Here is a 13730-nt window from a genome sequence, read left to right on the forward strand (position 1 = left end):
GATGCTCCTGCTCATCTGGATCCAGGATGAGTGGCACTGCCTTCTCAACTGCCATGTTGTGCAGCATGCAGCACACAATGAAGATTTTGCAGACCTTCTCCGGTGCATAAGGGAGGGACCAGCCTGTCTTGTCCAGGCACCGGAATCGGCTCTTCAGGAGTCCAAACGTCCTCTCAATCACTCGCCTGGTCTGCCCGTGTGCATCGTTGTACCGGTGATCTGCAGCTGTTCTTGGGTTGCGGAGAGGTGTCATCAGCCATGGCATGTTGGGATAGCCAGAGTCCCCTACATGGAAACATCATGTAAATAAGTGGGTCACGAGATGCCGTGAGAGACAAAGATACCGCAACACATAGGACAAAAAGACTATACCCACTAACAAGACATGCTCGTTCGTTGTGCAGCCGCAGCATCATTTGTGGCACCCTGCTACGCCTCATGATGTAGGCATTGTGTGCTGATCCTGGAAAACGTGCACAGACATGGGAAATCAGCATGTTAGCAAGACACACCACAATGGCATTTATCAAGTGGTAATGTTTTCTATTGCTATAGGCTTGTTCCTGTGCCTGTGGTGGTACAAAAGCCACATGTGTACCATCAATGGACCCAATTACATGGGGCATCCCACCCAGGGCATAGAAATCCCCCTTGACATCCCTCAACCCCTCTGGAGTCGGAAATTTGATGAATTCATCAAGGTGCTCCAACATGGCTGCTAAAACATCACGCAGGACACGGCTGAACATAGTCTGGGAAATCCCACCCACATCAGCTATGGTCAATTGAAACGTACCTGTGGCAAAAAAATTTAAGGCTGCCATCACCTTCATCTTGGGGGTCAGCGCAGTAGGATACCTGTGTTGCGGTTGGAGGTGTGGTGCCAGCTTGTTTGTCAGGTCCTCAATCAACTGTTGAGTGAATCTGTAACGTCGGATGCAGGCACGTTCCCTAATGGCAGCCAAGTCTGGCATTAGTCTTGGGACAGGTGGTGCCCTGCGAAACATAGTTTTGAAGAATGAAGATTGAGAGTCGGCAAACATCAATGTCAATGAACATAGCACATACTACACTGCTAATACACATCAGGTAACTATGGAGTCGGGTGTGTGCAATTCATCCAGGACACAGATGCCAGCTTGCTGGCACTCCTACAAAAAGCCTGATACACCTGTTGATTGTCAAGTCTACATGACATGCCCTGAAATGATTTGGGGGCCAGTCTGAGTGAAGAGCCACAGATATGACCGGAGTGACACACAACCGCATAGCTGCATTTGAAGGATGTCATCTAATCCAGACAGCTGACTGCAAGGCACACGCACAGGTCACATGAAATGTCAAATTTACATATCAAACACAGTGCGATGAAGGGGTACACGTGACAACACAAAGACACAGCCATTGAGACAAAAAACACATGTATGACTGAAAATATATGATGTCCCATGCACACAGACCCTACAGCCTTGGGAATCCACATGTGGCATGGTGTGCGTAGATGTGTTACATGCCCATCTCCACACAGACCCCTGTTGGATGCACCAACAGCAGATGCCGTTGACGGGACACTGACATGAAGCTCATGGGAACACATGACACACACCTGACATAGTCCCAAAGGGGCACGCTGATCGTGACAGGTCAGTTGATAAAGTGTCCCTGTCCCTGGTATCAGGAGATAGGTGGGGGTGTTGATGACTGTGCCACCCACTGCTGCTATGCATGACACAGTTGGACTACAGACACACATGTGGCAAGTGTCAAGGTGATGTGTGACACATCGTGCCCCATCACACATGACATGTGTCCACAGGTCAGAACACATCAATTGTGCAACTAGATGAGAGGACCTGTGCAATATCACTGGCTAACACACCTAGGACCTGCCCATGAAAGTATGCACTGACAAGTACTTGATGGACATCCATGTGCGACTCGTAGCCCTCCATTCCTGGCATGTGTACGGCTGTATTACCATTGTAAGCATGTGAAATGCGTACGTGTACGCACTGGTAGTACGCGTATGTGTACTAAGGTAGTACACGTACGTGTACTACCAGTGCGTACAGTAGGCACTGGTAGTACACGTACTTGTACACGTACGTGTAGGCACTGGTAGTACACGTACGTGTACTACCAGTGCCTACACGTACGTATGCGTACACGTACGTGTACAACTAGTGCGTACACCTACGTGTACTACCAGTGCGTACACGTACGTGTACAACTAGTGCGTACACGTACTTGCACACGTACGTGTAGGCACTGGTAGTACACGTACGTGTACTACATGTAGGCACTGGTAGTACATGTACGTGCACAACTAGTGCGTACACGTACTTGTACACGTACGTGTAGGCACTGGTAGTACATGTACGTGTACAACTAGTGCGTACACGTACTTGTACACGTACGTGTAGGCACTGGTAGTACACGTATGTGTACTACCAGTGCCTACATGTACGTGTACAACTAGTGCGTACACATACTTGTACACGTACGTGTTGGTAGTACATATGTGTAGGGACTGGTAGTACACGTGCATGTACTACCAGTGCCTACACGTACGTGTACAAGTACGTGTACGCACTAGTTGTACAAGTAAGTGTACGCACTGGTAGTACACTTACGTGTACTACCAGTGCTTACACGTACGTGTCAAACGCACTGTGCAACTGGTGCCGTAGGGGTACGTGTGAAACGCACCGTACCTGTGTGTGGCTTTCAAAATTACATAGGGGACACATAAGGGACAAGTATTAGGCCCTAAATGCATGCTGGTTGTCATGGATACCGAGTTTTCCCTTCAAATGTTTCCATCAGGTGTCCTGGAAAAGTCAGTTGGCCACAAAATACAATGTTGCAAAGTGGTTGTTGACTTGACATGATGCTCTAAATTTGAACGATGCAAATGCTGTCACTGGTGTATGTTTAAAGGGATTGGAGTAAACGTAAGATGCGAATGATTCTGACCAATTCCTATGTACTCCTTAAAATGAATGCCCCTCAGCAAGACAGATATAAGGCAGCCAGAAGCCATGAGAGGGCACTTGCCTGCACAACTTTCCTGTCGATAACATTGCTGCAGTCTCTGCTTCCCTGGACCATGTCTCGTGCTGTGGAGAGGGCCCAGCCATTCACCCTGGAGGAGAATCAGGCCTTGCTGGACGTCCTCCTCCCACAGTACACCAGCCTGTATGGGAGACCAGGGGAGCAGGTGAGTGCTGAGTCCACTACCTTTGCCTATGCACCTGTTGTGTGACTGTCAATATTGTGTCCATGTGGGACTGACATGCAATGTTGTTCAGAGTGTGTCCCGGGGGGGGGGGGGGCATGCTTGTGTCTCTCATGCAGTGCATCATGTAGTTCCTGGTGCGCTCCTCACTTGCATGGTGCTTACAGTGACTTTCACTGCATAGTGCATGAGACATTCAGCCTGGCTAATCCTTGGGAGCTTTTATTCCTGTTGTCCTGAGGTGATTCAGTGGTCCCCCCGGTGTGACAGGTGACTGTACCCACAGATGTGTATGAGTTGAGTGGACCTGTGGTGAGAGTGTCCAAATGACGTGTACGACCTCATGGACATTGATGTGTGTGAATGTTCCTTGTCATGTGGGTGAGTGTCTATGTGAAGTGTTGCACCACAGCTGCATGTTGGAGGCTACTGATCTAACCATCTGATGTGACAAGTGAGCCGTGATTTGTGTCTGACTTGCAGAGCTAGCACGGCACCTGTGACTCCCCCCTGGCAAATGGCACATGTGCAGAGTGAGGGTTGTATCCGCTGTTGTCAATGATAGGCCAGTGATCTGTGGCTGGGTGTGTCTGTCTAGTCTGCTGAGGGTGCATCAGTGGAGTGGGACATGTGACTGCATTGCACGTGCTGCCCATCGGCCTGCTGTTGCATGTGCTGCACAGTGTGTGGCATGTTCATTGACTGTTTTGCACCCCTCATGCCACCTGTAGACTTTCAATGCCATGTACTGCATTGGCGCTTGCACACAGGCCAATTTCATGTTGTGAATGAGGCTATTCATGTCAGCATCCTATGCCCTGTTCAACATTTCAAAGATGTTCTAATGTGTGTCTCTGGGACATGGAGCAGGTGTATTGATGTTGTGTCACTTTGTCATCCTGACAGGTAACTGCCTATGAGAAGGGGGTGATCTGGACCAACGTCGTTAGGGCCGTGAGGACTACGGGGGGCGTGATCGGCAGCTGGCTCAGGTCCGCAAGAGGTGACAGGACATCCGGTGCTGGACCCGGCGGATCGCCCGGGTCCAGCTCAAGCTCTCTCCACCTCGCCCACACGGCGGCCGCCGACACCTGACCCACCATATGAAACGTGTCCTGGCAGTGGTCTTCCCTGACCTCGATAGGCAGTTACAGGAGAGACTGCAGCAAGGAGGGGGTAGGTACATGGCTTTTTGTCGTGTTATGTGTCGCCAGATTTAGGAAGTGCTTTTTTGCATGAATACACTCCTAGAGTTCATATGTACAGTGCATTTTCTGTTCCCAAATGTCACCTGGTTATCTTTTTCATCCCTTCCTCTCCTTGACATGTGTCCCCTAGTGTGTGTGTATTCACATTTGCACATGGTCATCTAGGGTGCCAGTACATCTAAGTGCACATTGCTTTCTGCATCATGTGGGAGGGTGGTCTGTGACTTGTGTTGGTACCTTGCCTGTGCCATGGCCTGTTCACTATGTTGGGGGTCCATACTTGTTGTCACTGATGCTGATTCTCAACATAGGAGTGTGAGCTTTCAACTGGACACCCTTGCAGCATGCATGAGCAATGTTGTGGCCTCAGACATGATGTGCATGAGTGTGAGATATGCATAGTGCCATGACGGTTGAACATGGTAGAGTCAGCTCATTCCAGGACCATGGAGCAGTGTGCCCACTACAGTCCCCTGAGACACCCTGGCCTCAATCATGTGTGTCATTGTAGGAGAGTGGAATCTGACTAATGGTTGCCCCCAACTTTTTGCCTGGTATTTGAGTGGTTTTTGGCTAGTCTGGCTGGGATCCTGCTATCCAGGACCCCAGCCTATCTGCTTTCTCCCTAAAACTGATGTGAGTACTCTAGGTACAAACCTAATTGGATTCTGGGCATGCCCTACCAGTCCCTTGTAGATGGTACCTTAGGTACCCAGGGCATGGGTCCACCAGTAGGCCTACCAGGGCTGCAGCACTTATTGTGCCACCCTGGGACAGCCATACAAACTGACACCACCAGACTACTACTGTAGTCTGGGTAAGGTGGTGCTAGCACCCCTTACAGGGAGATAGGTACCCTATATCCCACCCCATTACAACACATGTACTCTCATAGGTCACCCCTATAGCAGGCCTTGCTAATCCTACAGGGCAGGGTGCTGAGGTATGTCTTTGGGGGGACCCCTACATGAGTAGGGCCTCTCTGCAACCTTCGTAAAATCGTTACTGGGTTGTTTGTAGTGTAGCCATATCATATACTCTTAACCGCATTATAAGTCTATTGCGATACCGCGATAACTCGAGAATGGCTACACAGAACCATATCGTGTTTGGTGTCAAACATGTAGGAATCATACCCCCAGTCCAGCCATGGGCATGAGGATACGATTCCCCCCTGCTAGAGGGGCGATATGGGAAAAGCGGTAGAATTTAGACACCAATTTAAAAGTGCACAAGTATCACAAAATGGCTACTGCCCGCCACCTACACGACCCTGGCTGGCTGTTGCTGGGGAAAACCCCAGCCTCGCCAGCTGGACAATAGGGCTCCTGTGGCAGGGAGGCGCTAGCATCTCCCCAGACAGGATAATGTGGATTGGAACAGGGTGGGTGCACCAAATGTCCTTTCAGAGTTGCACGTAGGTAGCTGCAGAGACCTCATTCTGCATACATCGCTTGGAACCGGTACAGGGACATCCTGCCCCTCGCCCAGGCGGGAAACACACAAAGGGGAGAGGGTGTAGCCACCCTTTCCCGCCTCACCACTCATTGGTGGACACTACTCTGGACACTCCCCTAATCTTGGGGATAAAGGTGAATAACGTGGCCCCAGAGCCTCAGATTAATCTTGAACTTTACAGTCTTGACCTTCGACTTGCTGCTGCCCAGCTGACGGAAGAAATCTCCCTTGGGATAAAGGAGTTATCCCCCTGCTTGGCAGGCACCTGAAACACTGCAAGTGACCCGGTTGGAACTTCGCTGCTCCTACGGACTTCGACGACTTCCAGCACCCTTGAGGTGGGTTTCCAGCGCATCCCAGAGGCCAGTGAGTGTGCTCAACGAGTTTGGGCACTGTGGACCACGTGGGTGCCGAGATCCCCAATACCCCAGGACACCGGCTACCTCTTGCGTAGCACACGACCCTGACCAGTGGGGAAGTTGTGCTTTGGCCCGTTTTTGAGCCAACCACTCTACAGCAATTGTGCCAAAGACCAGCACCCTAGCCCCCTCTGGTAGCCCGTGGGTGCCCTTTTATGCACGCCAAATTGCCGCCTCCCGTGGTCCCTTGTCTCTCAACTTGTGGGCCCTAGCGGAGGTCTATCTCTACAATCAAGAGTTCCCCTGGTTGCTCCAGGCCTGCTCTACAGTCTCTTCAAAGGAGACCCCTCCTAGACCTCGTGGGTCTGCACTGTAGCCAATTTGTTTATCCTTTGTGGGTTGGGGTTGCCAAGGCTTATAGGATCCAATCCGGACACTAGCACCGCAGCGACCCTCATCCAACGTGGGACAGTCACCCTCCCAAAGCTGGCCTTCCTTGAAGCCTCCCGGAGCCCGTGGCTGCAGATCCAAGCTACACCACTTTGCACCTGAAGCACCCGACATCGAAGGGCTCTTTGCTTTGAGCCTCCTGGTCACTTTGCCGTGACCCAGACTCTGTCCCCTCTGCTTTCAGGTTCTTCTCTACAATCTTCACATCTTTGATCTTCACGGCATCGTCGACGCTTTTGGCTAGCAGCACTTTTGAACATTTTCCTATAGAAAATCAGCCCGCGACCCGACACCAGAATCGACCTATGCACCCGGCTTCCCTGGGGCAGGTAACAGTGGTACCTCGGTACTCTCGTGGTAGTGGGCTCCTCAAAAGCTTAAGTCTAAAGTTTTAACTTTGTACTCCTGCTAGAAGTGACTTTAATCTGTGTAATTTCAACCGCGACATTCTCCATAGACTATAATAGAGATCCCGATAGCAGCTATTTCCACTGCACGCGCCTCCCGTGGGTCCCCTTCCTCATAACCAGGGGTGGATTCTTAAGGGGCCAGTGATCCTAAATGCCCTAGGCATTGTCTGTAGAATTGTCGTGGTTCTTATACCACTTTTTTGATATATGGTTTGGTCCCCCCCTGGGGCCCATTGATTCCTGTGCTATTTATTGTATTTATAAATGCTTGTTTGAATTGTAACTTTTCCACTAGCCTCATAAAGAGACTGTGGGATTCTGTCTAGAATAAATACATATATTTTATATATATACCTGTGTGGGCTACTCTTTCATTTGGTTATTCAAGAGGTTATTATGGTAAAACAATAAGCTTAACACTCCTTCAAGACTTAGCCTGAAGGCTGCTCTCCACAGCTACCACTAGGATAGCTTTCTTTAAAGGTTGTCTTAAACCTATCATCAATAAGAGTCGAATTGGACTGGTGCAAGGTGTCCCTATAACTAGGAGACAGCATATGCCAGGCCAACTTCTCACATTGGTGTGCAGCGGTTGGATTCAAGCTTGCCATTGTTTTACCAGATAACAAATTGAATTTCTAAAGTGAAAGCCACTTGGTACCAAAGGTACATATAAATTCAAGCTAGAATACAATAAGTTCTACTGAACTTAGGAGTTGTGTGTAGAGGGTTTAGCACACCTTGACTACAACTCAAGAGAGGGTTCAGTAGGCCACACCTAGAGTAGGTAGATACACCACTATCACTACACTAGAAATGTCTTTGAATGGAGGTGCCCATAAGGCTCTGGAAGGATCCCAAAGGATCCCAGTCAACAAATATGATGATCTCTCCTTTGCTGAGCTTAGGGAGATGTGCACCACTAGGCAACTTAAGACAAACAAAGGTGCCAACACCCAACGCCTCAGGGAAATCCTGCTCATAGCAGACTTTAAGCAGACTTTAGTGTCTGATGGGGTAGGCAGGAAGGGTGGGCATCCCTCTGAAGAGGACACTCCCAGAGTGGACTCTGATGAGGACCAGGGAGAGGATAGTGATCCTGACCTGGAAGAACCAGACCACTCACAACATGGAGGTGATGGCCCAAGAGGCACTCTCTCCATCAATAAAGGGAGAGTGGTGGATCCAAGTAGAAGGAACAGACCCCCCTCAGTGGGGTCCAACCATTCTAGGAGATCGAAAAGGACCTCTGCCTCTCCTCAGAGGAGAGAATCCTCCCAAGAGAGGAAGTGCAGACTGATCCAGTTTGAGCCGGCAAAACTACAGCTCAGGAGAGAACAGTTAGCATTGGACAGGGAGTCCCTGGAGCTTCAGAAAGCTTCAAGAAAGTGGAGTCTAGAGACCCCTGGTGGCAGTGATGAAACCCCTAGAGTTAGAGAGAAAGTCCCTGACAATAGGAACCTCCACAAGATTGTGCCCCCCTATAAGACAGGGGATGATATCCACAAATGGATCTCTGCTCTTGAGAGGGCCTGTAAAGTACAAAGGGTCCCAGTAGAGCAGTGGGCAGCAATCCTGTGGCTCTCCTTTGCAGACAAAGGTAGAGACAAGCTCCTCTCTGTAAGAGAAGAGGATGCAGATGATTACTATATCTTGAGAGATGCTTTAATAGATGGGTTTGGCTTAACCACTGATCAATACAGACTTAAATTCAGAGACACCCAAAAAGCACAGGATCAAGATTGGGTAGACTTTGTTGATTGTGCTACCAAGGCATTGGAAGGTTGGTTAAATGGCAGTAAAGTTAATGATTACAAAGGATTGTAAAATCTCATAATGAGGGAGCAGATTCTTAATAATTGTCATGACCAACTCTTACACCAGCACCTGGTGGACTCTGATCTGACCTCTCCCCAAGAATTGGGAAAGAAGGCAGACAAATGGGTCAGAACCACGATCAGGCCCAAGAACCAAGGTGGTGACCAGAAGAAAGATTCTACCAAGCCCAAAGAGAAAGGTGGGGATAATAAAACAGAAAAGTCCCCTGAAGGGCCCCAAAAACCCAGTGCTGGGGGTGGGTCCCAAAATACTTCCTCTTCTAACAAGAAACCATATTGCCATGTGTGTAAGCAACCTGGCCACTGGAAAACTGACTCCAGCTGTCCAAAGAATGGCAATAAAGAAAATGTTCCTCCCATTGCAGCTCCAACACCTCCTGTTACTACTAGTAGTAATCCCCCAGGTGGTGGGAGTGCACCCAAAAATTTAGTTGGGCTTTCTTGGGGAACGCAGGTGGACTCTGGCATAACCAGGTCCCCTGCACAAGCAACTCTAGTCTGTGATGGTGGCATGGGGTTGGCCAACTTTACAATGGATCCCAAAATTTTGGGCAGGTACAGACAAGAGCCCATGATCAATGGTCAGAAGGCTGTGGCCTATAAGGACACAGGGGCCAGTGTCACCATGGTGACTGTTGGAAGGCGGACCCCGAGGAGTCGGCGAGACCACTCAGGGGGGGGCCCCCCCACACTGTACGAAGTAGCCGAGCGCTGCAGAGAAGCCTCCTGGGAGATCCTTCTCCTATTATGTACTAGCACAGTAACACCACCACACAGGACTCAAGGAGGTTGTCTCAAGACGAGCAATTCTTTATCAGCACTTAAAGGTTACGGGATCAATATTTACACGAAAAGGGATCAAGGGATCCACAAAAGTCTCAGTGTCTCTTTAGAAGGGAAGGGGTAGCGGGACAGTCTTTGGCAGGAGCTTGGTACGAGGGTACCTGGGGCCCAGTTCTTATCCTCAAGCTGGAGGGCCTCCGGAACTCGGAGGGGTCGAGCCGCGACGGCGTCAGCAGGGCTCTGGCGTTCAGTTCGTGGAGAGCCGCGACCAGGTCAGCAGGGCTCTCAAGATGGTTTCTGCTCAGCTCGAGCCGCGACGTCGTCAGCAGGGCTCCGAGGGAGGTTTCAGCGAGGTTGGGCCGCGACAGCGTCAGCAGGGCCCCGATGTTCCGGGGGGCTTCAGGGTTTCAGCAAGAAGGAGCCGCGACGCAGTCTGCAGGGCTCGTGGCGGTTTCAAGCAAGAGTTCTTCTCCGTAGGGTCGGCCGCGATTCAATCAGCAGGGCTCTCGACTCCGGGATACAACTGCCGGTCTGTTGCGGGGTCGCCCCAGATATAGGCCTGGAGCCCTTTGAAGTCCGGACCCTTGCGCCCGGAGGGGCGGAGAGGCCGGGGTGGGAGCGGCCAGACGCCCAGCAGGAGAGGCACCGGGCCCAGGAGAGATGGAGGCCGATCGCACCTCGGTGTGTGGGGACGGTTGGGGATCCCATCGATACCGCCCTCCGCCAGGGCGATGAGGTGTTCACGTGACACCCCCTGGCCAGTTCTTGGTGCCTCAATGTCTGGGCCTCGCTGGGGCCGAGGCCGGGTTGAGCGGAGTCAGGTGGACTGGTGTGCAGGGTCACGTGGCAGGCAACAAAATGGTGGAGCCCCGAGGTGTATGCGACCTCGTGCGGCTCGAACGGGTGGCCCGTGGAGGCCAGGGCGGGGAACGGGCCCAACCCCAGGGAAGTCAGGACCACGCCACGAGGCCGGGTCCAACAGGCGTCCCCCCCAGCCGAAGGCAGGGAGAGTCACCCATCTTCTTGGGGATTCTCCTCGTCAAGGCGGAAGAAGCGGGACAGGCCGTCAGCGTTGGCGTGGTCATTGCCGGGTCGGTGCTCAACCGAAAAGTCCATCCCTTGCAGGGCAATGGACCATCGCAGCAGCTTGGGATTCTCGCCTCTCATTTGCATTAACCACCGCAAAGGCCGGTGGTCAGTCTGGACCCGAAAGTGGGTACCGAAGAGATAGGGCCGGAGCTTCTTAAGGGCCCACACTACAGCGAAGGCCTCGCGCTCGATGGTGCTCCATCGTTGCTCCCGGGGCAGCAGCCGTCGGCTGATGAAGGCCACTGGGCGGTCGAGTCCCTTCTCATCAACCTGAGACAGGACGGCCCCGATCCCATATTCGGAGGCGTCTGTCTATACGATAAACTCTTTACTGTAGTCAGGGGCCTGGAGCACAGGGGCAGTGCACATCGCGGCCTTGAGAGTCTCGAAAGCTGATTGGCAGCGGGGAGTCCAGTGCACCTTCTTGGTCTGTTTCTTTGAGGTGAGCTCCGTGAGAGGCCCCACAAGGCTCCCATAGTCCCGGATGAACCGCCGGTAGTATCCGGTGAGGCCAAGGAAGGCCCGCACAGCGGTCTGGGTAGTGGGAGGTTCCCATGCCTGGATGACATCGACTTTTGGTTGGAGGGGGGCCACCTGACCGCTTCCCACCTGATGGCCCAGGTAGGTCACCGATCCTTGGCCGACCTGGCATTTGCTGGCCTTAATCGTGAGCCCAGCCCTTTGGAGGGCGGCCAGGACGGCTTTGAGGTGAACTAGGTGCTCAGCCCAGTGGTTGCTGTACACGGCAATGTCATCTAAATAGGCCACGCTGAAGGCCTCGAGCCCGGCCAGGACCTTGTTTACGAGTCTCTGAAAAGTGGCCGGGGCATTCTTCATGCCGAAGGGCATCACCCGAAAGTGGTAATGCCCATCAGGGGTAGAAAAGGCGGATCTTTCTCGGGCGCCGGGGGTAAGCTGAATCTGCCAGTACCCGGTGGTGAGGTCCAACGTGCTCAGGTAGCGGGCGGACCCCAAGCGATCGATGAGTTCGTCGGCCCGGGGTATAGGATGGGCGTCCGTCTTGGTCACAGCATTCAGGGCCCGGTAGTCTACACAAAATCGCAGCTCCGGGGGATGGCCCGGGGCTGCGGCCTTTGGTACCAGGACGACAGGGCTGGCCCACGGGCTGTCAGAGGGCTCGATGACCCCGAGGGCCAACATCTTCGCTACTTCGGCCTGGATGCATGCCCGTACTCGGTCGGGTACCCTGTAGGCTCGGTGTCGCACGGGGGGGCTGTCCCCGGTGTCGACGTCGTGGACGCACCAGTGGGTCACCCCCGGGGTGAGGGAGAAGAGGGCTGCGTAGTCCTGCAGCAGTTGTTGACAGTCGATGCGCTGTTCCGGGGTCAGGGAGGAGGCGAGCTGGACACCTTTGATGGATCCGTCGTGGACGTCGTTCTGCAAGAGGTCGGGTAGGGGCTCGGAGTCGTCCTCGCCCCCCTCGTCGGTCGCCAGCAGCAGGCTCAGTTCGGTCCGGGCGAAGTAGGGTTTGAGCCTGTTAGCATGTAGAACCCGGAGGGGGTTACGGGGGGACTCTAGGTCAACTAGGTAGGTGACGGGGCTCTTCTTTTCCACCACCTTGAAGGGCCCAGTCCACTTGTCCTGGAGGGCGCAGGGCTCAACAGGGGCCATGACCCAGACTCGCTGGCCTGGCTCGAACTCGATTGTCGAGGCGTTCCGATCGTACCACCGCTTCATGTCCTCCTGGCTGGCTTCGAGGTTGGCTTCGGCCAGGGCTCGGAACTTGCGGGTCTGGTTACGTAGGGTCAGGAGGTATCGGTAGACGTCAGGAGGGGCGCCCTGGAGCTTCGTCTCCCAGCCCTCCTTGACCAGGCTGAGGGGCCCGCGGACCGGATGTCCATACAATAGTTCAAACGGGCTGAACCCCAGGGACTTCTGCGGGACTTCCCGGTAGGCGAACAGGAGGCATGGCAATAGGACATCCCATCTCCGCCGGAGGGGCTCTTCCAAGCCCTGGATCATCCCCTTTAGGGTTCGGTTAAAGCGCTCTACCAGCCCGTTCCCCTGGGGGTGATAGGGGGTTGTGAATTTGTACGTGACCCCGCACTGCTGCCACAGGGACCGCATGTATTTGGAGATGAAGTTTGTGCCCCGGTCGCTCACCACTTCGCGGGGAAATCCCATTCGGGAGAAGATTCCCATTAAGGCCCGGCCCACCACGGGGGCCGTTACAGTTCTTAGCAGGACAGCCTCCGGGTACCTGGTGGCGTGGTCCACGAGGACCAGGATGAAGCGGTGGCCCAGGGCGGTCCGGGGGTCCAGGGGCCCCACAATGTCGATCCCGACTCGTTCGAACGGGGTGCTGACGGCTGGAAAGGGCTGGAGGGGGGCCTTGACCCGACCCCCGGTCTTCCCGCTGGCTTGGCAGGTCTGACAGGACCGGCAGTGGTTGTCCACGTCTTTTCGCATCCGGGGCCAGTAGAAGTGGGTCACCAGACGGCTGTAAGTTTTGTCTTGCCCCAGGTGCCCGGCGAGGGGCACGTCATGTGCCAGGTTGAGAAGGAACTCTCGGAAGCGGAGAGGGACCACCAACACGCGGCTGGCCCCGAGTTCTGCCACTTTCTGTTCACTGTACAATAGGCCCTCGGCCCAGTAGACCCAGTGGGTGCCGGTCTGGTCACCGTTGGCTTGGGCGGACGCTTGTCGTCGGACCCCTTCGAGAGAGGGACAGGACTGCTGTTCTTGCTGGAACTGTTCTCGCGAGGGGCCCCCTTCGTGGCGCCATTGTGTAAGTACTGGTAGGGCGCCTAGGGAAGCAATCTCTTCGGGGGAGGGTTCAGTCGGTCCAGTGTCGGTGTCCGCCTCCCCCTTGCTGCAGGCGGGGGTTGGTGCGAGCCCCTCGGGCTGGGCGGTACCGGGGGCCTGGGATGAGCGGG

At 53.5% G+C, this 13730-nt stretch overlaps 1 long non-coding RNA gene across 1 annotated transcript in view; it reads right to left on the reverse strand.

Moving 5' to 3' along the window:
* LOC146811406 (uncharacterized) overlaps positions 1-13730 on the reverse strand; it is a 412632-nt gene that overhangs the window by 355723 nt on the left and 43179 nt on the right. The window lies entirely within an intron of this gene.

This window comes from Triturus cristatus, chromosome 7 (genome assembly GCF_964204655.1).
Source record: "Triturus cristatus chromosome 7, aTriCri1.1, whole genome shotgun sequence".
Taxonomy (NCBI): Eukaryota; Metazoa; Chordata; class Amphibia; order Caudata; family Salamandridae; genus Triturus; species Triturus cristatus.